The following is a 26,626-nucleotide window of genomic DNA, read 5'->3' as shown; positions in this document are numbered from 1 at the left end:
CATAGAAACGAGATCATATTCATGGTTATCAGAGATGGGGGTTGGGTTGGAGGATTAAACAAAGTTAGTCAAAAGGCATGAACTTCCAATGTAAGGTGAATAAGCACGTAGGATGTAATTTAAAACATGATGACTATAGTTAATGGTGCTGCATAGTGTATTTAAAAGTTACTAAGATAGTAAATCCTAAAAGTTCTCATCACAAGAGAAAAGCATTTTATTCTTTTCTTCTTTAGTATCTATATATAATGATGGATGTTAACTAACTGTGGTCATCATTTTACAATAAATGTGTGTCAAGTCATTATGCTATATACCGTAAACTGTGTTTACTGTGTTATATTGTGTTTCATGTCGACTATATCTCAATAAAACAGAAGAAAAAAAAAGTTACTGATTTTTACATGTTGATATTGCATCCTGCCACCTTCCTAAACTTTCTGATTAGATCTAACAGTTTTTGGGGGGCGTATTTAGGATTTCTAGAAATAAAATCTTGTTATCTACAAATAAAGGCAATTTTACGTCTTCCTTTCCAAGAACGCAAGAGCAAGGTTTCCTGGGCTCTTCCCATTGCATATCGTATTTGAATATGACATGGTTCAGTATCATCAGGAACCTAGAAAATGCATGATGAAAACAATGAGTGAGTCTCCTCTCAAAAGGTCTGTGTGTGTGTGCGTGTGTGCGCGCGCGCGCGCGTGTGTGTGTGTCTCCCTCTCGCACACACCATCTCCCCCTTCCCAGGAAGCAGATATTATGCACATGATGGAATAGAATAAAGAGCACAGGAACTCGAGTCAGATAAATCGACACTGAGATCCAAGCTCTGCCACCTTCGAGCTGTGTGACAGACAAATCTCTTAACATCTCTGAGCCTGTTTCCTCATATGTCCAATAGGAATACTAAAACCTTCCTCACGGTGTTGTTGGGAACAGTAAATGAGATGATTTCAACAGTTAGAATTATGCTCAGTTGCTGTGACAGAAATTCGACTCAAGTGGCTTAAGTAAATAGAAAGTTTATTTGTGTCACTAACCTGAGGCCTGGACATAGACCAGAGTAGTGGAGCAGGGTGCCACGCAGTCATCGAGAATCACATTCTTGTGCATCTGAGCTCTATCACCCGAGCCTATATCTTTCTTTCTTATGTGCTCAAGTCGACATCACATTCTAAGCATGAGAAGGAGAAGGACAAAGGGAAAAAGCTCTTTCCTTGAATCCCCAACCAGGGGACTTTTGTTTATCTTTCATTGGCCACAGCCGGGTCACGTGGCCATTTCTGGCTACAAGGAGTCTGGTAGGAGAGCATTTTACATGGGTATGTCAATGACCCAAGCCAAATCGTGACTCTGGAAGAAGGAAGGGGAGCATGGACGGAGGGGAAGCGACCCGCAGTCAGTCACAACGCGGTACGCGAACATCTGGCAAGAAGATGTTTGAGAAATATGAGCCAGTGATCTCCGAATCTGAGGAAAGTTCAGGTGGAAATGACGACGAATTCGTTCTGGCCCATTTTGGTGGTAGTCAGAGCTACCCAGCTGTCTGTTTATAGCTCACTTCTTAAGGAATTGTTGAGATGCTGGAAAATCATTAAACGCAAACAACAAAATATAATGAAACCGTACATAGCAAGATCTTGCCCACTGGCCTCCAACACTTCCCGAAATTGTACCACCAGCTTACTCTTTCGAGCTAAGGCATCGTCTCCAGGTTACAATACCAACATGTTACCTCGGAGCGAGTAATACGTTGGCCTCTCAAGCCCTCTGCCTATTAGTACAACTAAAAATGTGAGCTTCTGGGCATCCCCTGAATGGTGGGGTGAGCACTTATGGAATTGTGGGTGCGGGTTTTAGGGGAGTCCAAACCAGGGGGAGCACAAGACCTAGCGGAGGGTGGGCACGAGGAACCTGCGGGCAAGACATAAGCTCCGGCCCAACTGACCATTTCCTTTGCTTCATCTTTGTGTCCTTGTGTTTAAGCCAACTGTGGAGCACAGGTACCGCCAACAAGTCTGTCAGACTCTGGTCTGTGACCCTGTCCTCCAGTCCCTCAATGAAGCTTGGCTTCGCTCTTTTTTCCTATTATGATGGTTGTAATTTCTTTAGGATGAAGAAGGAGGCCACACCGTGACTCGGGAGGTCCGTGGTCAACAACCAACTCCGACAGCCACTCGGTGGGAACACAGGGCAATTGTTTACACTGCACATTGTGGTTTGACTCTTCCCACCTATAGAATGAGGGTCAGAATCCCCACCCACCTCACTCAATGGCTGTGTGGATGAAATCGGGTACTTGGAGGATTGTATGCTGCAAACAAATAATGCTTGATGCGTTGTGAAAATATAAGAAATTATTTGCAGGGTTCATCCATGACTCATTCGCTCATCCAATAACATATATTGAAAGTTTTCCCTGCTGGAAAACTAACCTGAAGCCATATGAGGAAGGCGACTCGGAAAAGCACAACTCTGAATTTGGTGACGCCGAGTTGACAGAGACAATCCAGAATACCTGAAGCGACTCTAGGCTGTGTCGGAAAAAGTCCTTCAGACAGGACCTTCGCAGGTAGCAAACGAGATGTTTTGCACAGAGGCGCTAAATCCAGCCCACGCTCTGCCAGGCCTGGACTTGGGCCCTGGCTTGGGCTTGTGTCAGGAAAAGGGAGCGCCTTTTCCTCGTCGTTCCCCGAAGCTGCCCCTTCTTTGCAGCTCATTTTGGGTGGGGAAGTATCTTTTTATAATTTACGCAAAGGCACTGTACATCCCAGCAATGGCCCTGCTCCCTTAGAAGGTGACTGGGGAAATGACATGTGACCTGAGCCGTTATGGGCTGGCTCTGTTTCGTGCTGCCTGTTGCAGGCACCGCAAGTTCAAGGAAAGGTCCACATGTCAGCTCTCGCCTGTGGTGCTTCAGCGGCCCACCGGCTGCCACGCTTACCAGGTGACTGGCACCCGGCAAACGAACTGAATTTCCGACTGGCTGTTTTACGAACTGGCGGAACGAGGGGCACATTGACTCGGTGGCTAGGACGACTCGCTGACAGGGTGGCTCATGGCACGACCGGCTGAATGACTTCTCGTTTGTGTATCGGACGAACTTCTTCCTGTGTGATTGAGCTGTCTGGCAGTGTGATTATTTCGTTCCTGTTTTCTGTTTTCTATATTATCGGGTGCGATTCTGATGCGCTATCTTTGGATAGACTGATGCGCTGATACACAGGCTCGGTGACTGACTGGCGTACTGCCTGCTTGTCACCCTTGCTGACAGACGATCTAGGCGGACTAACAGAGCCCACTGGCTGCGGCAATGGATGGATGGCTAGCTGTTATTTTGTCCGACAGAGTTTTCGAGCAGGTGCTATACGCAGAGACAAGGACCAAGAAAGATGAGTGCTAAGACATGCCATTCAATATGCTACCCATGCGGACGGAAGCAGAAGGCAAGCTGGTGACAAGCACAAGGGGAGGGCAGGGGTTAACGGCTTTCTCCTGATACCTCAAGTGCAAAATGGCTCTGGATGAAACCAACCCATTAATAACGGAGCATGAAATTAATGTTAGCTCTAAACTGCTTGAGATACAAGGCTTATGACTCAGCTTGATCATTAACAAGAAAAAAAGGTGACACTTGGATAATAAAGACACAGTAAAGCATCGAGAATGTCCATAAAGGAGTCACTTACTGAGCCAGCAGGATGACGACTGGGAGGGCACAAATCCCAGAGGCCGTGGATTCAGCTCCAAAGACTTAAGCACAAAAAGGAGCCTGGAAAAAAGATTGAATTCAGGACTATTCATTTTCCGGTATGAAGAAAGGGAGAGAATTATTCTCTCTTTGGTCTCTGAATAATCTAAACCGCTGGGTCATGGTCTTCTCTTCCTCGATGTTCTTCCATTTTAAACTAAGAAATGCCAATGGGTTCTTTACATACCATAACTCATGCATTATTCATCGTATACTGGACACCAGCACCGAAGCCTGCCCTCTCCATGGGTTTTGTATCAAGAGCTGGGCACACCTTCAGCCTCTGCTAAAGGAATATGCGACTTTGCTTCCATGTACAGCCATGGCTATTAAACTCAGGGTGCAAGCTTAATGAAATGTTAACCTAGCCACAGACTTACCTGAGACCTATGCCACTGTCTGCCACACAAAGATTTGTTGGGGTGATTCTCTACTTGTTGAGAAGCTGCATGAAGAAATACATAGAGGACAGTTAGCAGTAGCACGAGAATCTAAAACGTTATAAGGTAAACAGAGACAGGGGCAAGCATAATGGGCCAATTCGAAGCCTAAGTCCTGTGGAAACAGAACCACGAGTAAGCAGACGTCAGGAGGCACAGGAACTGTGATCAAACTGGCCATAATTGAAATGGGAAATCGCACAGTAATGGAGACTTATTTATAGATGGCTACTGGAGTGAGGAGCTATAACCTCCAGCTGCCGAAATCCCTGGGCCTTCTTTGGCACAGTCTATAGTTCCCTCTTTTATTGAATATCAGATGATTTGCTTTTTCTGTGCTCCTGGGCACATGTCCTTAAAATAAATCTTCCGTTCTTAAGGAAACAGTGAGTTTCTTAAAACCAGAAGAACTATAGAAAGGCTCCATACAAAAATCCTAACTTCTTCTTCCCCTCCCCATGTAGATTTCCTTAGAAGTTTATGCTTTTCTCAAAGTGCTCCCCGTCTCCATCCTTTCCACACCCCCAGGAGCTCCTGCGCAGAATATCATATGTGCTCCTATTTGCTTAGATGCATAAAGCTGTTACCCGAGTCTTGGATTTCCAGTAATTATTAATAATATTTGTGCATAATTTTCAAACTTCTTTTAAAAAATGTATCCCATAGTCCTGAGAGGTGGTCAAGGTAGCTCTTATCTTCGTATTTGAGACAAAGTAACAGAGACCCAGAGAAAGGAATGATTGAAATAAAGTCACACGGTAGTCAAACTAGGACTAGAACCCAGTTTTCTTGACTTCTGGCCCTGTGTTTGTTCCTTTACTTCTTATTTCCTAAAGAGTCATTCTTTAGAGTAGATTCTCAAAAGTGAGGTGTGCCTACCTCAGAGGAGTCACAAGACTATATGGTATAATGACTGAAGAAAAGAAAAACTTAAAAATTTCATATAGATTTTTGCTTCTGGGAAGATGGCGCAGATGTAATTTCCCTTACTCCTTATATGATGTACAACTAAAAACCCTGGATGTTCTATATAAAATAAATATAACAAGACTCTAAAAGGTGAAGGAAAAAAATCAGACTGGCAACAGACATTGAGAAGGGAGGTTTCCTTCTGCTTGTGATCCAAGACGCGCAGCTGAGGAAGCCAGAAACCCAGAAACACCGAGGGAACACACAAAAGAAAAAAACCCTCTGCAACAAGCACCTGCTCTCTCTAGCCAAAAGACCATCAAAGGAGTAATATAGCTTGACAAAATGTTTTGAACGATACTGCTTTACTCCAGCCAAACAACACACACTAAAACAATAGTGCCATACCAACCCATGCGTATTAGTAAGGGTTCTGCAGTAAAATGGAATCGATAGGACTGTATGTACACGTTCATTTTTTTTTAATATTAAGGAATTGGTCTACATGATTATGGATGCTGGCACATCTGAAATTGCAGGGCACGCCAACCTTCTAGAAATTCTGGCAAAAGTTGATGTTGCAGTCTTGAGCCCAAAGGCGGTAGAGAAGCAGAAGTCCCGTTTCCTTGGGGACCTCGGTCTTTTAAGGCCTTCAACTGACTGGATGAGGTGCATCCACATAATGGTGCTAATTTGCTTTACTCAAACTATATTTATTTAAATGCTAATCACATCTAAAATATACCTTTACTGCCATGTGTAGACAGGTGTTTGATCAAACAACTGGGCACTGTAATCGAGTCAAACTGGTACATAGAATTAACCATTGCATTCTAGCTTTTGTCAACTTGGCACCCATAAACGTCTCCTTAAATCATACTTACTCTCCAAATAAAGACAATAACAAGGTCACATTTCTGCCTAACATGATACAACTACCCTACATACAACCAATAATGCACTAACCTTTCTCTCAAAGGACGAAGCAAATTCCTTGAGTGATATTCACTTTTTTCCTCATAACCTGTTATTTATATACTATGATATATAGTTAACAATACTTAAATACTATGACAGAAAGTCAATACATCTTACGTGAAAAGGGGATAAAAGAGAGACGAAAACAAAGGTATAAACTCGTATACATACGTATGTACCTCCATGCGAACATACATATGTATACAAACATACTCGTAAAAAAATCAGAAAGAAATACAACAATTAGAGTCCTCACTTCTGCAACTGGTGTTAATAATTACCTTCTTCCACTTGGCATTCTGTATTTTCTTTGTGTTCAGCAAACGCTTCAGCTGGTGGCAGTTCTGTACCATGTGGCGGGCCCCAAACCTTCATTGCTGGAGTGGCTGGACCATTAGCAGTCCTGCCTGATGGGCTCCTTGTGGTCTTCCACTGGCTTTAATCCCAGGGAATGTCAGTACTAAGACACACCGTAAGGAATCTCCTGTACTGAGGACCCTCTTACTTTCCTTCATTGCGGAGGGCTGGCCCAATTTCCCACGGTGATCAGGATCGGTCATCCCAGACAGCACAATAACTCATCTCCTTCCCTGTTGGTTCAGAGGCATGAGGAGCCCACATTAGCTGGGTGGCAGTCTTAACTTCCAGTTCAAAGGGATCACTGTTGCATCTACTAGTGGAAGCGTTCCTCCCTTTGCAAATCTTTAAGGCCTGTAGGCCAGCAGATCAAAAGTTTACATGGGCAGGAAGCAAAAGCTTTGCCAGTGGATCCCTAGTGGTAATAATGAATGGTGCCACTCTTATTTCTACCCTTTGGCTCCTGGACTGGTGAGTGCTGGGTGTAGGAGAAACAGCACCATATATTAGATGCTGATTTAGAGTTTAAATAGCTTCCTGGACAACCTTGCTCTAGTCCTGCGAGGTGTGGTCCCTTAGTTGATGTGGTAACCGAGTCTTCAAAAGGATGCTGGGGCAAATGGTAAAACCAATAAATTCCACGAGCATGGGCCCATTGCAGCGCTTCATTTGTGGTGAAGTAAATTCCTTGATTAGAAGCAATGCTGTGTGGGATAAGGTTATGCACGGAATTGCATCCCTCCCAAGCTTCCTATGTTGAAGTCCTAACCCCAAAGTGATGTATTTGGAATGAAGAAGTGGTTAAGGTTAGGTGAGGTCATAAGGGCGGGGCACTGTTCAGATAGAATTAGTGTCCTTACAAGAAGGGACACTAAAGCTGTCTTTCTCCCTCCCCCACAGGCACAGGGAGAAGAGGTCACGTGAGCACGCAGTGAGAGGCCTCCCAGAATAAACTAACCCTACTGGACTTGGACTTGGGACTCTAGCCTCTAAACTGTGAGAAAATAAATGTTTGTTCTTTAAGTCGCCCAGTGCATGATATTCCATCAGGGCAGCCCCCACTGACTAATACAAACTACATGAGGATGCACGAGGCATGCTAAATTACCGTTGATGGTAATTTCAGCAGAAGCACTGCATGCAGAGAAGGAGTGTCTGCGTCCAGAGTCAGTGTTCATTTGAGGAAGATCAAAGTGCTACTCCTCGTATGATGGAAGTGGTTCAGTGTAATCGCCCTGACATCAGGCTGATCGCCCAAGGAACGGTGTCGTATTGGAGACCCAGTGTTCATTTCTGCCGTTGGCAGATTCAGAACTCAGCAGTGGCTGTGACCAGGTCAGCCTTGGTGAGTGCAAGTTGCTAACTCCATACATAAGTTCCATCCCTGCCATCGTGGCTGCTTTTTTCACTAGCCCAGTGGACAACGATGAGAGCGGATGGGGGAAGAGGCTAACTGTTGTTCACAGAATGGGTCATCCTACCACTTGATTATTGTTTTCTCTGCTGAGGTTACCCTGTGCTGAGCATTCACATGAGACGTAGATACCTTCATGCTTTTCGCACATTCAGAAAGGCCTAGGCATATCCTCTTTCTCCAGACCTCCTTTGTCTAAATTATCCAATCACAGTCCTTCCAGTTGCCTAAACGTACTGGCAGACCACTGGCCACAGCCCATGAGCGGTATACAGGTGCGCATCGGCACGGCTATCCTTCCCAGCAGAATCAACAACTCGGTGCTAAAAGTCCACCTGCTGGCAGGATTAACCTTTAACACTGCCTTTCAGGGATGTCCCAGGAAGGGGTCGTAGTCCTGGAGCTGTCACTTCTGGGTGGCCCTGAATATCGTACAGAACTGTCCACAAACCAGGCCCTCGTTTCCTCTTTCTCTGTCCCCCGAGCATAGGAAACTCCCTGCAAGGCTCAGGTCCAGGTCAGCCGAGAGAAGGTAATGGAGCAGAAATGGGAACCGTGGCTATCTGGTCACTTCTCCACATAACTTACTTGTGCCTTCAAGTCCTGCTTGAGCCCACTCCCATATACTACCTGCGCCAAAGACACAGCGATGGTGTAAACACCCAACTTCACAGTGCGGTGGGTCAGAAAATACTGAGTTCAGAGTGGAAAGCTTGTGAACTTGGGAGCCCATGGTTAAGCGTTCAGTCTCTACTAAGACCTAGTAGCAAACCAAAGCTGTTCCTCAGAGAAACATTATCTGCAAAGAATGGTACAGCTTAGATCCAAAATCCGAAGTTTCTGAGCTTCGACTCAGATATTGAGGCCTTCCAAAGTCTCCAGACAGTCCCCAAACAGTCCCCCTTCTTCCACTGACACTTCAAGAACCATTGGATCTGGGCGGCCCAAGTAGCAGAGACTCTTGCATGGCAGCATGGACCTGTTACAGAGCCTTCTCTTGTCTGCAGTCCCACTCCAAACTGACACGTTTTCCAGTCGCTGGGTGCAGCACAGCCACGTGAAGAATGTGTTGCCTTCGGAATCCAGAGAGGCTCACTAGGCATTGTCCATCTCTTCGGTTATAGGAGGCGCCGTATGTAACAATTTACTTTTCACTCTAGAAGAGATACCCTAACTAACATGTACCACACCACAGGATCCCTAGAAATTCCACTTAGTTGGAAGGCCCCTGATTTATTTTCTGTCAGATTTATTTCACACCTTCTGACACGCAAATGTCTTATCAATAAATCTAATGCAGTGGCTACATCGTGCTCACTAGATCCAATCAGCATAATGCCCACAAAGGATAATCATGATCCCTGTGAACCAAATTATGACATGAGGTTAAAAAGACTTGATATACCCCTGAGGTAGAAAAGGAAAGGTGAACTTCTGGCCTTTCCAAGTAAACAAGAAATGTTTCTGGTGGTCTTTACTAGCAGGTATGGATAAAAAAAAGCTTCAATATCTGCACACCAGGTACCAGAGGATGTGTTATTTGCACAAGCAATGAAACTACATCTAGTATACTGGCTGTGTTTCAAGTTCACAAAGCTCATAGAAACACAACCCAGTTAAACTCAAAGAGATCTTCTCCAAAACATATTAATATTAATACTGTAAAAAATCAAAGACAAAGAGAGAATCTTAAAATCAGCAAGAGAAAATAAACTTGGTACTTACAAGGGAATTCCCAAAAGGCCATTAGGAGATTTCTCACCAGAAACCCTAGAGGCCAGGAAGAATAAGATGGTATATTCAAATTGCTCAAAGAAGAAAACCTGCCATTCGAGAATGCTTTATCCAGCAAAGTGTCTCTCAGAAATGAAGGAGAAATAAAGACTTTCACAGGAAAACAAAAGCTGAGTTCATTACCACTAAACCTGCCTTATGAGCAATGCTGAAAGGAATTCTTCAAGCGGAAATAAAAGGTTACTAATAACATGAAAATGTATAAAAATATAAAACACGCTGGCAAAGGTAAGTATGGAGTCAAATTTAGAATACTCTACCTGAAATATGGTGTTATGGTAATCACTTGACTCTAGCGGAAAGGTAAAAAAAAAACAGAAGTATTAAAATAGCTACAGTTATAATAGTTTGTTAATGGATACACAATATAAAATTATATTAATTGTGACATCGAAAACATAAAATTCGGAGGGGCATAAAAGGGTAGAGTTCTTATATGCAGTTATAGTTACTGGTACAAAATAAACTATTAAATCTATGAGATATTTTACGAAAGTGTCAGGGTGTCCACAAAGCAAAAACCTACTGTACATTTACACAAGATGAAAAGAAGTGAATCAGTGTACCACCATGGAAAATATCAAATAACAAAGACAGATAGAATGAGAGGGATTTTTAAAAAAGGAAATAAAAAGGTGAGCCAGAAAACAATGAAATGGCATAAGTAAGTCCTCACCTATTAATAATAATCACCTTAAATGTAAACGAATTAAATTCTCCATCAAAAGGAATGGAGTGACTCAATGAATAAAAAAACAAGAACCAAATATATGCTGCCTACAAGAGATTTACTTGAGCTTTAAGAACATGCATAGGCTCAGAATAAAGGGCTGGAATAATATATTCTATGCAAATGGTAAAACAAATGAGATCCTAGAAACAGATGGCTTTGAAGGTGAATTTTATGAAGCATTTGAAGAAGAATTAGCACAAATCCTTCTCTAACTCTTACAAAAAATCAAAGAGAGTAAACACACCCAAAGTCCCTTAATGAAGCCAACATTACTCTGATACTAAGATCAGATAAGAATATTACCAGAAAATATAACTATAGGTGAATATACCTGAAAATATAAATATAAAAATGTTCAACAAAATAGAAGTGAACCAAATGCAAGAACACATTGAAAGGACCATACAGCATGATCAAGAGTGATTTACCCCCGGGGCGCAAGGACAGTTACACATACGCAAGTCAATAAATGTGATATGCTACGTTCATAGGATTAAAAAAAAAAAAACATGCTCCTCTTAAGAGATGCAGAAAAACACATTAAGAAGTCCAATATTCTTTCATAATAAAAACTCTCAACAAATTGAGTGGAGAAGGAATCTACCTCGACATAATAAATGCCACATATAACAAGCACGTACAGCTAACATCATACTCAATGGTGAATGTTTGAAAGCTTTTCTTCTATGATCAGGAACAAGACAAGGAGTCCCACTCCCACCGCTCCTGCTCAAAATAGCACTGAAAGTCCTAGACAGAGCAATTAAGGAAAATAAATAAAAGGCATCCAAGTTGGTAGGAAGAAGGAAACTTTCTCTGTTAGAAGAAGGTGATATAATATTGTACATAGAAAATCTAAAGACTACACAAATACACACACACACACACACACAGCCTGTTAGAAATAATAAATGAATTCAGTAAGGTTTCAGAATAAAAAATATCAACATAAAAAGCAATTGCATTTCTGTATGCACACAATAAACTATCTGAAAAAGAAATAATCTCACATCAAAATCAATAAAATACTTCGAAATAAATGTAACCAAGGAAACAAAAGATTCACACACCAAAAACTAAACTATTAATGAAAGAAGTTGTAGAAGGCATGACCAAACGGAAAAATATTGCATGTTCATGAATTAAAAGAAGTAACGTTGTTAAAATCTCCATACTACACAAAGCCACCCATAGATTCAATACAATTCCTGTCTAAAGTCTAATGGCATTGTTCACAAAAATAGAGAAAATAATTGTAAAATTCGTATGAAACCACAAAAGACCCCAAAGAACCAACGTAATCTTGATAAATAAGAATAACACTACAGGCACCACACTCTCTGATTTTTAACTATATTACAAAGGTATAGTAATCAAAACAGTAAGATAATGGCAAAGAGACAGGCACGTAGAGAAAGTGAACAGAACTGAGAGCCCAGAAATAAACTTATGCATACACAACCAACTATTATTTGACACAGGAGCCAAAAACATTCAATTGGAAAAGTATAATTAATTATTCGATAAATTGCACTGGGAAAACTAGATTCAAAAGAATGAAATTAAGATCCCTATCCCACAACATGTACAAAAATTCACTTAAAATGGGTTAAGGACTTAAGTGTAATACCTGGAGCCATAAAACTCCTGGAAGAAAACATAGAGGGAAAGCTCCTTGACACTGGTCTTCACACTGAGTTTTTGGATATGACACCAACGGCTCAATTAACAGAAGTAAAAATGAACACCTGAGACTGACTACACCAAATGAAACATCTTCTATGCAGCAAAAGAAATAATTAAGGATATTAAAAGGTAACCTATGAAATGGCAGAAAATATTTTCAAATCATGTATGTGATAAGGGATTAATAGACCAAAACTCGATATCAAAAAACAACAAAAAAATTTGATTGTAAAATCGACAAAGGTCTTGAATATACATTTATCCAAATAAGACATAAAAACGGCCAAAAAGTACATGAACAGGTTCTTACTAATCGTCAGGGAAATGCAAAGCAAAACCACGAGATACCACTTCACACATGTTAGAATGGTTATTATAAAAATGGGAATAGATAATAAATCCTGGTGAGGAGGTGGATAAAAGGGAATGTGCATTGCTGGTGGAAACGTCAATTGGAACAGTCACTATGGAAAGTGGTGTGGAGGATCCTCAAAAAAATAAAAATAGAACTTCCATATGACCCAGTGATCCCACTTCCAAGTAGATATATCTGAAGGAAGTAAAATCACTATCTTAAATATCTGCATCCATGTTCATTGCAGCATTGTTTACCATAGCCAAGACATGGAAACAACCTAAGTGTCTATCGACAGATCAATAAAGAATATGTGATGTACATACATAGAATGGAATATTATTTAGCCATAAAAAAGGAAAACTTGCTATTTGTGACGACGTAAATGAATCTTGAGGGCTTTATGCTAAATGAAATAACTCTACAGAGAAAGTCAAATTCTGAAAAAGCTGAACTCACAGAAACAGAGAACAGATTGGTGGTCGCCAGTGTCAGGGGGTGGGGGTGAGGGAAATGGGTGAAGGTGGTAAAAAGATAGAAATATCCAGTTATAAGATTAAGAAGTTATGGGATGTGTATACAATGGAATATTACTCAGCCATTAAAAAAAATGAAATCCTACCATTTGCAACGACATGGATGGACCTAGAGGTTATTATGCTGAGTGAAATAATTCAGACAGAGAAAGATAAATACCATGTGATTCCACTTATATGTGGAATCTAAGGAACTAAAAGAACAAATTAATCAAAAACAGACTCACAAATATAGTGGACAATCTGGTGACGGACGGGGGAGTGGGGTTGGGGGGCTGGGAGAATGGGGTGAAGGGTTAAAGAAGTACAAATTAGTAGTTGATAGTGGTCACGGGGATGGGGAGCACGGCATGGGGAATGCAGTCAGCATTAATATGATGCTCGGTGGAGGGTCACGGGAGGGAAGGAGCAATTGGGGGGATCGTTTTATTAACTATATAGATGTCTAACCAATGTACTGTATAGTTGAAACTAATTGAAATAAATAAATGAATTTTAAAAAAGAAGTTATGGGATGTATGATACAGCACAGTGATGACAGTTAACAACAGCGTATTGTATGCTTTTTAAGTTTCTAAGACAGTAGGTTAAAAGTTCTCATCACAAGAAAAAAACTGTGACCGTGTGAGGTGACTGATATTAACCAAAGTTATTATGGGAATCATTTTGCAATATATTTATATATCAAATCATTGTGTTGTACGCATTAGACTTATACATTGTTATACGCCAGTTACATATCAATAAAATTGGAACTAAAGAATATATTGCAATTTAGTGTGGAAATAAGGCAGCTTTTCAAATCAGTAGGGAAAGTATAGATTACTGAACAAATGATACTAAGACAATTTATTCGGTATTTGCATATGCAGTCATGCAGTGCTTAATAATGAGGATATTGTCTGAGCCTGGCGCATATAGCTTCCCCAAAATGTTTCTGAATGATTGACTCTTACAATTACTGTGAAAGATATATTTCATCTGTGCATTCTTTAATCTTTCCTGCTTAGTAAGAATATTCTGATTTTTTTGGTCTGACAATTTTCTCAGTTTAAAAAAGATACACATTTCCCAGCCTCCTATGCTGTTGAGAGCGGGCATGCGACAAAGTCTGGGTCAATGAGATGCAAATGGGAGTCTCTCAATAGGGCTTCTAGAAAAGCTCTTTAAGTGGGAATGAGTCATCTCGCGTATTTCCTCACTCTCTGCCCTCACCCTTCTTATCTAGCAAACGCCTCTGATGCAGGAAGCCGAACAGCCACCTCGTAGTCTGGAGAAGATACGACTAACCACAGCCAAACCACAGAGCCCCTTTGCGAGAACGAGAAGGTGTTACTTCCAAACACAGGATCAACGTCAGCTTCCACCTCTCCCGTCACTGGGCGCCCCTGGACAGTGAAAATTGTCACAACCATACGTGGTAACCCTGGCTGAGTAGAAGACCAGCTTAGATTTCTCAGAGAATCAAGGAGTCACTGACTTCTGGACATATAATGTGAGGAAGCAAAATCTTTAACAAAAACCATCGTATTCACGGGTAAATACAATGTTTAACTTATACAACTATGGAAAAGGATCTTTGGGAATTTCTGGGCACTTGGTAGAAGTAGACTTTCCTGAGGAATGTGAAGGGCCTATTTGAAAATTAGAGGGAGGCGTTGTGAGACCTAGCTGTAAAAAAAAAAAAAGTAAAATATATCCTTTATTTCTTAGCAGTTTATGTCCCTCCAGGATGCCTAGCAAGAAAAACACATATTGCTGGATCGATGAGTTCTGATAATGGCCTGACAGGTATTTGAGCGTGGGCATGGAGACTGCGAGTTGGCATGAGATGGCAACTTTGTGTTCCCTTTACCCTATCTAGTCCTGCCTGACACTGGACTGGGCACTTAAAATATACAGTGGCTGTCACTTTTCTGTCCTCCGCACCTTGGACTTTTCCACTGTTCTCCCAACACGCGCCTGCTAGACAGAAGTCCGAAGTCCTGGTGTCCACTGGGTCTGGAGTCCTGAGGGCTTATCTAATATTCAAGCGCACGTTCTTACAGGCTGTCCTAAAAGTGAGTGGCCAAGGAAGGATGAGGGTGACGGATGGGAATGATCCAAAAGTCAGAATTTCAAATCAGCCCAAATCAAAGCCTAGGACATTCTCAAAGCATTTACCCAAGGGCGTTCGGCCCAGTGGACAAATATAGAGATCCCATACAGCAACTCGCAACCCCCCACGGACGCACACCCCTGTCATGTACCGCGCTGCTCAACCATGGGGCTCTCCCCCGCCCAGCCCAGTTACAGCCATGTAATCCTTTCCCATGCGGCGCACCAAGCAGTCGTAAGGAATTCACTTGTCAATACATGGAACATTACCTATGAGTCACTCTGGGACTGGGCAGAAAGAGAACGTGGACGTGAGGCGGGGGGGAAATGGGGATCGAGACAGAAGCAAAAGGATCGAAAGTGGAGCACAGAAGTAGAGCGTCCAGGACTCACCCAGGCCAGCCATGGTAGACACAGAAACCGACTGGAAGGTAAGGAAGCTTACTCAGGGACAAGGAGGAAAGCGCTAGGCTTGCTGGCCCAGCCTAGCAGGAACCTTCTGGAGACCAGGCTCCCGGGAAATTGGGAGACGAAGGTCAAGACATAGAATGTCAGACTTGGGACTCTGGGAACGGGAGGGGGACCACCAGGAGAGGACTGCGGTGTCCAGCCCGCGTCCGGTCCAGCTTTCGGGAGCTGAAACATCCCCTCCCCACCTCCAGTCCGCCTGCACGGGACACTGGCTTATCACATCATCCTTTGCTTCCTTCCTCACCACGTCTTTGACCCGGGCCCTGTACGCTTGGGCCCTTGCTCTAAGGCCGTGTTGTGTTTTGTTCCTCCCATTTTTTTGGAGCCTACCGATGTTGACTTCCCAACCCTGAGGCTGATTCTTCAAAACGACATCAGTTCAACTGCCCTTCAGAAAAAAGGTCCCTCCTAAAGGGACCTCAGTTCTCAGGGCCAGCTGTTGGGAAAGTTCCTCCATATGAGGTCAGTTCTTTGGAGGCTCCCAAAAGCATTCAAGATTTTCCAGAAGCTTGTCAAAAGCTCTTTAGAGACACAGCGCCATCTTTTGTTGTACCCGAAAACATCACTCACGACATGCGTGACCTGGTGGCTCTCACGTCGGGTACATGTCCGTTTGTTTTTCTGCTTGCTCAGGGTGAGCATCCTACTCTACTGGAGCAATTGTTGTCTCGTTGCCTAAGTTTCACTCATTTGTTGTCCTCTTTCTGTTCTAGAATCTGATGTTTACCAGCGAGTGCAAAGTCATGTGGACTGTATTTCCCAGCGGGGCTTGAACCCTGGTTGAACCAGTTCTCCTAGTCTTAGGCTCTGCTAGCTCTCATTCCAGAGGTGGCTATGTAGATTAAGCCCTCTGCAATGATGATGATGATGATGATGATGATGATGATGATGATGATGATAGTAAACAGATGTCTAAATAGAACAGTGAGACTTTTAAGTCATGCCTGCCCATGATTTGTTTTTATCCTTCCCTGGGAAATAAGTGGATCAGAGGTTACTATCTCTATTTTCAAAAGGGAAAAACACTGTTCCAGAGGGGTTAAAACTTGTGCAAGGCCACATTGTACAACTGTGCAATTCCCGTTCTAATATTTTTTTTTGGTTCTGTCATGGGCCTCTGGATCAGGGTACCTTATACCCACAATGGGATAAGTCTTTTCTCAGAAGTCCCGTTTTCCAGGGCCAAGAAGCTGGCAGCCTCAGAGCCCATCTGGTCTCCAGTGGATAAAGCTTTCAGCGACAGGCCCCACCCTCCAACGCGCTCCATCAGGAACCTTCTGCCTGACTGCTGGAGGCACGCAAAGCTCTGTGCCATCTGAGCGTGCAGCAGAAGTCTGCTTTGCATTTGCAGTTTGCAGACTGAAAACCCCAAAGCACTGGTCCGGGCTCAAGAGGCACGAGGATGCTTGAGTGCGCCCACTCTCCAAGGAAAGGGCAACGCTCCCGCTGCCAGATTCCTGGAAGAGGTCCAGGGAGATGCATTTAAAACAGAAGCTAAAGCGACGGGAGAAAGCGAAAGTGGGTCGCTGAGACCCACTGCACACCATTTTCCAGACGAGGAAACACTGCGCCTCCGAAAAATAAAGGACCTACTGACAGTTGAGATGCTACTAACGGCACTTGACAGAGGTGGCAGTGGAGCTCAGTCTGAGTGTCCCCAAAGCTGGCACTCTCTCCACCGTGCTGTACTGCCATCGTAGGAGACCTCGAAGGAAAGGTTTCTGTTCGGATTCCATCTTTCCTTCCCTTGAATCAAGGCCTATGGTGCTCAACTTTTAAGTCTTTTAAGAGAAACTCGGTGAACAGGAATAGGGAGCAGTGAGAAATGACTGGCTTGCCCTGTATATATAATGAGAGAAGGTGACGGTTTGTGCATCCAATACGCTCAGAAGAGAAGCAGTTTCTGTTGGCTTCTGGGCTGGATTGTTTTCTATCACCTCAAAATCATGTCATAATTCATAACGAGTGATTGATAATGTCCCTGACATGGACACCCAAAAGAAGAGAATTCCAATAACTTGACTTTGGAAGTGAAATAAACAACCTAGTATTGGCAGGTTCATGCCTGAGGCTTAAGCTAGAGACGCCGTGACTGCTCGTCTGCAGGACGGTGCTCTGGCCGCGTGCAAACCCTGCCTGGGCCTCCCGCCTGCCATGTGAATTTTGGGGTCCCTAAAGTCTCTGTTGGCTCTGAGGGGAGTGCTGCCCATTTTTCCAGAGCAGGGCTATGAAGGAACGGAATTAGTTCACATTGATCTACTTTTCACTTCTTGAGGAACCTCTGCACTGTTTTCCACAGCGGCCACACCAGTTTGCAGTCCCGCCCACGGTTCATGAGGCTTCCCTTTTCTCCACTTCCTCGCCAACACGTGTTATTTGTTGACTTTTTGGTAAGAGCCATTCTGACAGGTGTGAGGTGGTATCTCATTGTGGTTTAGATCTGCATTTCTCTGATGATTAGTGATGTTGAACATCTTTTCGTGTGTCTGTTGGCCATCTGTATGTCCTCTTGGGAAAAATGTCTTTTTAACGTCCTCTACCCAATTTCCATTGGATTGTTGTTGTTGTTTTTTTGTTGCTGTTGTTATTGAGTTGTATGAATTTCTTATACATTCTGGATATCAACCCCTTATGGGATATATCGTTTGCGAATATCTGCTCCCACTCAGCAGGTCGTCTTTTTGTTTTGTTGAGGGCTTCCTTCGCTGTGCAGATGCTTTCTAGTTTGATGTAATCTCACTTGTTTATTTTTGTTTTTGTTTCCCTTGCTCGAGGAAACATATCCAAAAAAGATATTACTCAGACTGATGTCAGATAGTTTACTTCCTATGTTTTCTTCTAGGAGTTTTATGATTTCAAGTCTTACATTTAAGTCTTGAATGAATTTTGAGTTTATTTCTGTATATGGTGTAAGGGAGTTGTTTGTTTTCACTTTTTGCGTGTATCTGTCCAGTTTTCCCAACACCATTTGTTCAAGAGACCGTTGTTACTCCGTTGTATATTTTTACCTCCTTTGTCATAGGTTAGTTAACCATATAAGTGAAGATTTATTTCTGGGCTCTCTATTCTGTTCCATTGGTCTATGTGTCTGTTTTTGTGCCAGCGTCATACTGTTTTGATTATCACGGCTTTGGGTATTTATTCGAAAAAAGAGAGAACACTAATTTGAAAAGATGTATGCACCCCCCGTGTTCACTGCAGCATTACTTGCAATACCCAAGAAATGAAAGCAACGTACACATCCACTGATAGATGAATGGATAAAGGAGATTGGTGATAAAAAGGGGAAGGGGTGAAGAAGTACAACTTAGTAGTTACAAAACAGTCACGGGGACATAGAGTGCAGGAATGAGAATATAAGCAATAGCATTGTAATGGCTGTGTATGGTGCCAGGTGTGCGCTAGAATAATCAGGGGGATCACTTAATAAATTATATAAATGTCTAACCTTTGTGCTGTATACCTAAAACTAATATAAAATTAAATTAAATTAATTTTAAAAAGAAACTGTGAGATATATATATGTGTGTATATGTATATACACACACATATATATATATATATCATATATCACATACGCACATGAATACACAATGGAATATTATGCAGCCCTAAAAAATGAAATCTTGCCATTTGAAACAACATGAATGGAACTTGAGGGTATTAATGCTAAGTGAAATAAGTAAGGCAGACAAAACAAATACTATATGTTTTCATTTATATGTGGAATCTAAAACAAAACAAAACAAATGAACAAGCAAAACAAAACAAGACAAATGAACGAGCAAAACACAACAAAAACAGACTAATAGAAACAGAGACCAAAGGGATGGTTGCCAGAAGAGAGGGGGTGGGGATGGGGGGAAAGGGGAGGGAAATATAGTCAATAATATTGTGATAAGTTTACACGGTGACAGATGATGACTAGAATTACTGAGGTGATCACATCGTAAGGTATAAAAATGCTGAATCACTGTATTGTACACCCAAATATTACCAATATAATATCGCATACCAACTATACTTCGATTTTTAAAAATCTGCATATAAGTGGACCCATGCAGTTCAAACTCGGAGTGTTCAAGGATCAACTGCATTATTTTTTTTCTCTATGGTTAAAGCTTTTGGATCCTATTTTAAATATACGTATCTTACCCCAAGACCATAAAAATATATCTCACGTTTTGTTTAGAAGCTTTATTTACTTAATTTTTACCTTTCAAATATAGATTAGCAATCTTTAAAAAACAATTAGTTCACATTTGATTTTGCAGTGCAACATAAATGTCTAGCCTGTTCCTTGGAACTAGTGAATATAGACATTCCAGGTAGTTGCTGACCCCTCGTGATTAAGTTTACACTCAGTTGTTTGATTAAATGTGGTAGTAACAGTTTAGGAGGCTAAAAGTAAAGACATCAAAATTCTCATCTTAGCTAAGTCTCTTCTCTGGGCCTTGCTTTCCACAATAGAACACGAAGAGGTGGATTAACTCGTACCTAGAGGCCTTTCTACTTTTCACGGGTTCCTTTGGGCCACCATTGTAACCTCATATAGGATTTTTGAAACACTTTAATTCAAAAGATTCTACAAGTATCAAAAGGCCACTGTACAACAGTAAGAAAATGTAAACAACAAAATAAAAGAAAGATCGATGAGAATTTTACCCCTTAGACATAAGTACTGTTAAAACTGAGTGCTTCTGAACATTTTTCTATGCGCGCTTATCTATGTTTACATATTGTGTATAATTTTTGTTTTTAAGATAGAATCATAACATACAGACCATTTTGTAATCTACTTTTTTTTTAACTTTATAATGCATCGTGAGTATTGCGCATAAGTGGAAAATACATTCCTCTCTCCTCACGTTGTGGATTTGAATCATAGATCTCTGTTCCCTCTACCTCTACGGGTTCATACTAGAGAGACTTTTCACCCATCCTTTACAATTTCACTGACGCCCTCTTTGTTCCTTCCTGCTAGTATAGTTAACTTAGAAAAATGTGGGGAGCAATCTATGTGTCTGTGTGTATATATAGAGAGCTATATATACACACACAAGGTTATAATATTTAAAAAGAAACATCCCTCTTTTCTTTTCTTTCCTGTGCCGAGGTATTTCTGGTTTTCCTCCGCATCCTGTCCCTATAAGGTAAGGACAGCACATAAGAACATCGAACCTGCCTTTTAATTCTCTTCCTAACTCGTTCTTCTGCCTGCAATTGATGTATGTGGAAGACTCATCCTCATCCGTAGATCTGGTTGGCAAAGGTACCCGAGTCTATTTTTGCAGATTAAAGAGAGGGGGACCGCAGCACTTCAGCCTCCAGCTTGCATTACTGTCTCTAAACCCTGGCTCTACACTAGGTGTTACAACGATCTTGCCCAACTGAATACGATTGGCACTTGTTTCTCATATGGCTCGTGATCTCTGTGTGTGCTTTCCATCTGTCAGAAATTTGGAGACACAGAAAAGACTAATGGCGTTCTGATACTTAACGATGAAGATCTATGTCAATGACTACATTTCTACGTCGTCATTGGAACTGGCTCCAGGGTATTTCATTGTGAAGATGTTCCATATTTATTTAAACAGTTCCCTGTTACTGGACATTTAAACTGCTTTCCCTCCAGGGTATAGAATCATTGAATAGGATCCGTATCATTATAGAGATGACAGACGAATGGGTCAAAAACTTATTCAGGGGCATTCCAAGATGGCAGTGTAAGGCAACGTGAAGCTTGGCCCCTCCAATGAACACGTGAAATGCTCGGCTATATTTAGAGCAGTTCCTCCTGAGAGAAAGGAGAGGGACAGCTGAACAGCTTCTGCAACAAAGGAGGGGGAGAGAGACGCGTGGAGGACGCTGGGGAGCGTCCGGAGCCCTCGGGGATCTGAGAACCGGCGGGTCTGTGGCGGCGGCAGCACCGGTGTTTGTGCTCCCGCTGCACTTGGATGCTGCGGGCGGGCGCTCTACCCGGGCGTTCTGGTCACAGGAGCGTGTTCCCAGCCACCCCTCCTGAAGCTAGCTCCATCGGGGATAACAGGGCATCATAGCGGGTATGCACGGGCTCCGCCAATCTGGTGCCAGACACCGCAGGCCCACCGCGGCCCTGGGCTTTCCAGTACTAGGCCGATGCCGCGCAAACACGCTGGCCGGCCCTGCCCGGAGTGAGGGGACACTGCGGGGGCACTGCAGCTCCCCCGACCACGGTGCGTTCTAGCTCAGGCGAGGCTCCCGCCGCCCTCGACTAAAGCAACAGGGCATGCCTAGCGCTCGCACAGCGGGAGGCCCCGCCCACGGGAAGAGGGGACCAGCAGAGTGTCGCAGCATGTGCTCATGGGGCTCGCAACTCAGACTGGGCTCCAGCAGCAGTAAATCAAAACTGTGTGCCCCGTGCATGCACACCAGGCAGCCCCGCCCAGATGCAGAGTTGAATCAGCAGGCTCCACAGTGAGCGCCCACATGGCTGCCCCACCCTGGCCAGCCCGATGGGAAAGCACACACACACACAAGGCTACCCCACCCTAGCTCGGGTCTAGCCAGGAACAGCTGTGATGCAGAGCGACTGCACAAGCATGCCCACTGTGCTGTCCCACCCAAAACCAATTCCTCTGGCCAGGCAGCACCCCACACACCACATGCACCCACACACAGACTCCAATCCGCCTGACAAAAGTACCCTTCACGCAGACTGCACAGAGGCTTCGCCTACACAAGACAACTTTTTCAAGATTGGGAGATATAGCTATTTCATCTAACCCGTAGATTTAAAAAAAAAAAAACTGATAAGCGTTTTTACAAACATGAGGAGACAGAAGAATATGTCCCAAATGACAGAACAAGAAAAACCCCAGAAAATAACTGATGAAACAGAGATAGTTTGACTGATAAAGCATTCAAAGAATGGTAATAAGGATGCTCAACAAACTTGAGAGTAAAATGGAGAAACTCAGAGAGCACTTCAACAAGGAGTTAGAAAATATAACAATGAACCAGAGATGAAGAATATAATAACTGAAATGAAAAATGAGAAAGAATTGACAGCATATTGGCTAACACCGAAGGATGAATTCTTTTCCTAGAAGACAAAACAGTGGAAATCACCCAATAGTGGAAATCAGAACAGCAAAAAAGAAAAAAACTTTAAAAACTGATAGAATAAGAAGGGACCTATGGGACAACATCAAGTGTACTAACATTTACATTAAAGAGATTCCAGAATGTGAAGAGACAGAGGAAGGGGCAGAAAATATACTTGAAAAAACAATGGCTGAATACTTTCCTAATCTGGGGGAAGAAACAGGCATCTAGTCTAAGAAGCACAGAGAGTTCCAAACAAGGCGAACCCAAAGAGGCCCGCACCAAGACACACTGTAACTAAAATTGCAAAAGTTATGGATAAAGAGACAATCTTGAAGGCAGCCAGATGGGAGCAGCGAGTCATATAAAGAGAAACTCCATAAGGCTGATAACTCTAGGCTGTCAGACAACTCTAGGGGTCAGAAGGGAGTGGTAAAGAATATTTAAAGTACTGAAAGAAAGGAACTTATGCAAATTGCTGCTTATAAAAATAATCATGGGGATGTAAAGTACAGCACAGGGAATGCGGTCAATAATATTGTCATAACTATGCATGGTGGCAGGTGGGTACTAGACTTATCAGGGTGATCACTTCCTAAGTTATATAAATATAAATGCCTAACCACTATGTTGTACACTTGAAATTAATATATTTCAAGTCAACTGTAATTGCAAAATAAAAATAAATAAAAAAGGAACCTACAACCTAGAATACTATACCCTGCAAGGTTATCATTCAGAATCGAAGGAGACATGAAGAGTTTCACAGGCAAGCAAAACCTAAAAAGAATTCACCACCACCAAATCAACTTTACAAGAAATGTTAAACGGTCTGCTTGATGCAGGGAAAAGAAAGGCCGTAACCAGAAATAAGAAAACCCGGGAAGTAAAAAAACTCACTGATAAAGGCAAATGCATAATAAATATGGTGAACCGACCACTTAAAAAGCTAATGTGAAGGTTAAAAGATAAAAGTAGCAAAGTTAATTATAACTACAATAAATAGTCACGTTAGACTCAAAATAAAAATATATAAAACATGACATAAAAAAACATAAAGAATGGAGTGAGAAAGAAACACGTAGTGTTTTTAGAATGTGTTTGAACTTAAATGCCTATCACCTTAAAATAAACTGCTGTAGATATATATATGGATATGTATATATATAAATCTCATGGTAACCACAAACCAAAAACCTACAAAAAATACAAAAAAAAACAAAAAACAAATACAACACTACAGAAAACTGGCAAACCAAAAAGAAAAGAGACCAAAAGAAGATAGGAACGGAGAAGAACTAGAAAAGCAAAACAAAACAAATTAACAAAATGGCAATAAGTACACATAGATCAACAATTACTTTAAATGTATATAGACTAAACGCTCCAATCAAAAGACATAGGGTGACTGAATGGATGAAAAAAAAAAGCCCTTCATATGCTGCCTACAAAGACACTTTAAATTGAAAGACACACACCAACTAAAAGTGAAGGGATGGAAACACATAGTCCAAGCAAATAGACATGAAAAGAAAGCTGGGGTAGTGTGTTGCTATGAGACAAAATAGACTTTAAAACAAAGAATGTAAAAGGAGACAAAGAAGGACATTACATAATGATCAATAGGTCAATCCAAGAAGAGGATATAACAATTGTAACTATATATACCCAACACAGGAGCACCTAAGTATATGAGGTAAATATGAATGGACATAAAGGCAGACATTAGCAGTAATACAATAATAGTAAAAGACTTTAATAACCCAAAAGATAGATTATCCAGACAGAAAATGAATAAGGAAATAAGGGCCTTAAATGTCACATTAGATGAGGTCAACTTAATAGGCAATTCTAGAAAATTTTATCGGGAAACTACAGAATATACTTTTTTTCAAGTGCACATAGAACATTTTCCAGGATGCAACACATATTAGGTCAAAAAACAAGCCTCAAGAAATTCAAAAGGATTGAAATTATGTCAAACTTCTTTGCTGACCATAACGGCATGAAATTACAAATCAACTATAGAAAGAAAATTGGGGGGGAAAAAACACACAACTACATGGATGTTAAACAACACACTACTGAAATCCAATGGATCACAGAGGAAATCAAAAACCACTTTGACACAAATGAAAAGGAAGACATAACTTTCCAAATTTATGGGATGCAGAAAAGCAGTTCTAAGAGGGAAGTTCGTAGCTATATAGGCTTACCTTAAGAAAGAAGAAAAATCCCCAATAAACTATCTAACTTTACACCTCGAGAAAGTAGAAAAAAACAAATAAATAAATCCTAAAGTTAATAGAAGGAAGGAAATAATAGAGATCAGAGTGGAAATGAATGCAATAAAGACTTTAAAAAAGTCAATGACACTAAGAGTCGGTTCTTTAAAAGGGGAAATAGAATTGACAAACCTGAAGCCAGACTCATCAAGAGAAAAAAAGAGGCCAGATAAATAAAATTAGAAATGATAGAAGAGAGATTACAACCAACACCGTGGAAATACAAAGGCTTATTAAAGAATACTATGAACAATTATACGCGAACAAATTAGACAACCTAGAAGAAATGGATGAATTTCTAGAAACATAGAACCTTCTAAGACTGAACATGGAAGAAACAGAAATTCTGAACAGACAGATTAGAAGCAATGATATTGAAGCAGTAATCATAACACTCCCAAAAAATAAAAGCCCAGGACCCCACAGCTTCACAGGTGAATTCTACCAAACATTTGAAGAAGAATTAATACTCATCTTCCTCAAAATATTCCAAAAAACTGAAGAAAAAAAACTCTCCCAAACTTATTCCATGAGGCCAGCATAACCCTGATACCAAAACCAGATAAAGACACTACAAAGAAGAGGAGGAGGAGGAGGAAGAGGAGGAGGGAGAGGAGGAGAAAATTACAGGCCAATATTCCTGATGAACATAGACGCAAAAATTTAAACAATACACTAGCAAACTGAATTTAACAGTCCATTGAAAAGGTTATATGCTATGATCATGTAGGATTTATACCAGTGATGTAGAGATGTTTCAATATCTGCAAAACAATTAATGTGATACATCATATCGACAAAGCCAAAGATAAAAATCATATGATAATCACAATAGATGCAGCAAAATCATTTGAAAATTCAACAACCATTAATGATTAAAACTCTCAGGAAAGTGAGTATAGAAGACATTTAACTGTAACATAATAAAGTCTATAAGTGACGAGCCCATAGCTAACATTATACTCAATGGTGAAAAGCAGAAAGCTTTTCCTCTAAGATCAGGAACGAGACAAGAAGGCCCAGTCTCACCGTTATTAGTCAGTGTAGTATGGGAAGTCCCAGCCACAACAATCAGAAAAGGAAAAGAAATAAAAGGCATCCAAATTGGAAAGGAAGAAATAAAACTGTCACTATTTGTAGATGACATGATACTATATATGTAAAATCCAACAATAATAGAATAAATAAATTCAACAAAGTTGAAGGATGCAAAATTAATATCCATAAATGTGTCACATTTTTATACACTAATAATGATCAGGAGAAATTAAGAAAACAATCTCTTACAATTGCCTCAAAAAGACGTACAGACGGCCAACAGACATATGAGAAGATGCTCAACATCACTAATCATCAGGGAAATGCAAATCTAAACCACAATGAGATACCGCCTCACGCCTGTCAGAATGGCTATTATCAAAAGTCAACAAATAAAATGCTGGCGAGGTCTGGAAAAAAGGGAACCCTTGTGCACTAGTGCTGGGAACGTAAATTGGTGCAGCCACTATGGAAAACAGTATGGAGATTAAACAAAAATCTAAAAATAGAACAACCACACAATCCAGCCTTTTCACTTTTCATTAATTATCCAAAGGAAATGAAAACACTCTTTCAAAAAAAATTTTATTCTCCCCTTTGTTTACTGCAGCATTATTTACAAAAGCCAATATATGGAAGGAACCTAGGTGTCCATCAATAGATGAATAGATAAAGATGTGGTATGTGCACACAATG

The sequence above is a fragment of the Pteropus vampyrus genome, unplaced genomic scaffold (assembly GCF_000151845.1).
Source record: "Pteropus vampyrus isolate Shadow unplaced genomic scaffold, Pvam_2.0 Scaffold191, whole genome shotgun sequence".
Taxonomy (NCBI): Eukaryota; Metazoa; Chordata; class Mammalia; order Chiroptera; family Pteropodidae; genus Pteropus; species Pteropus vampyrus.
The sequence above is the reverse complement of the archived record's forward strand: the minus strand, read 5'-3'. Positions refer to the sequence as shown.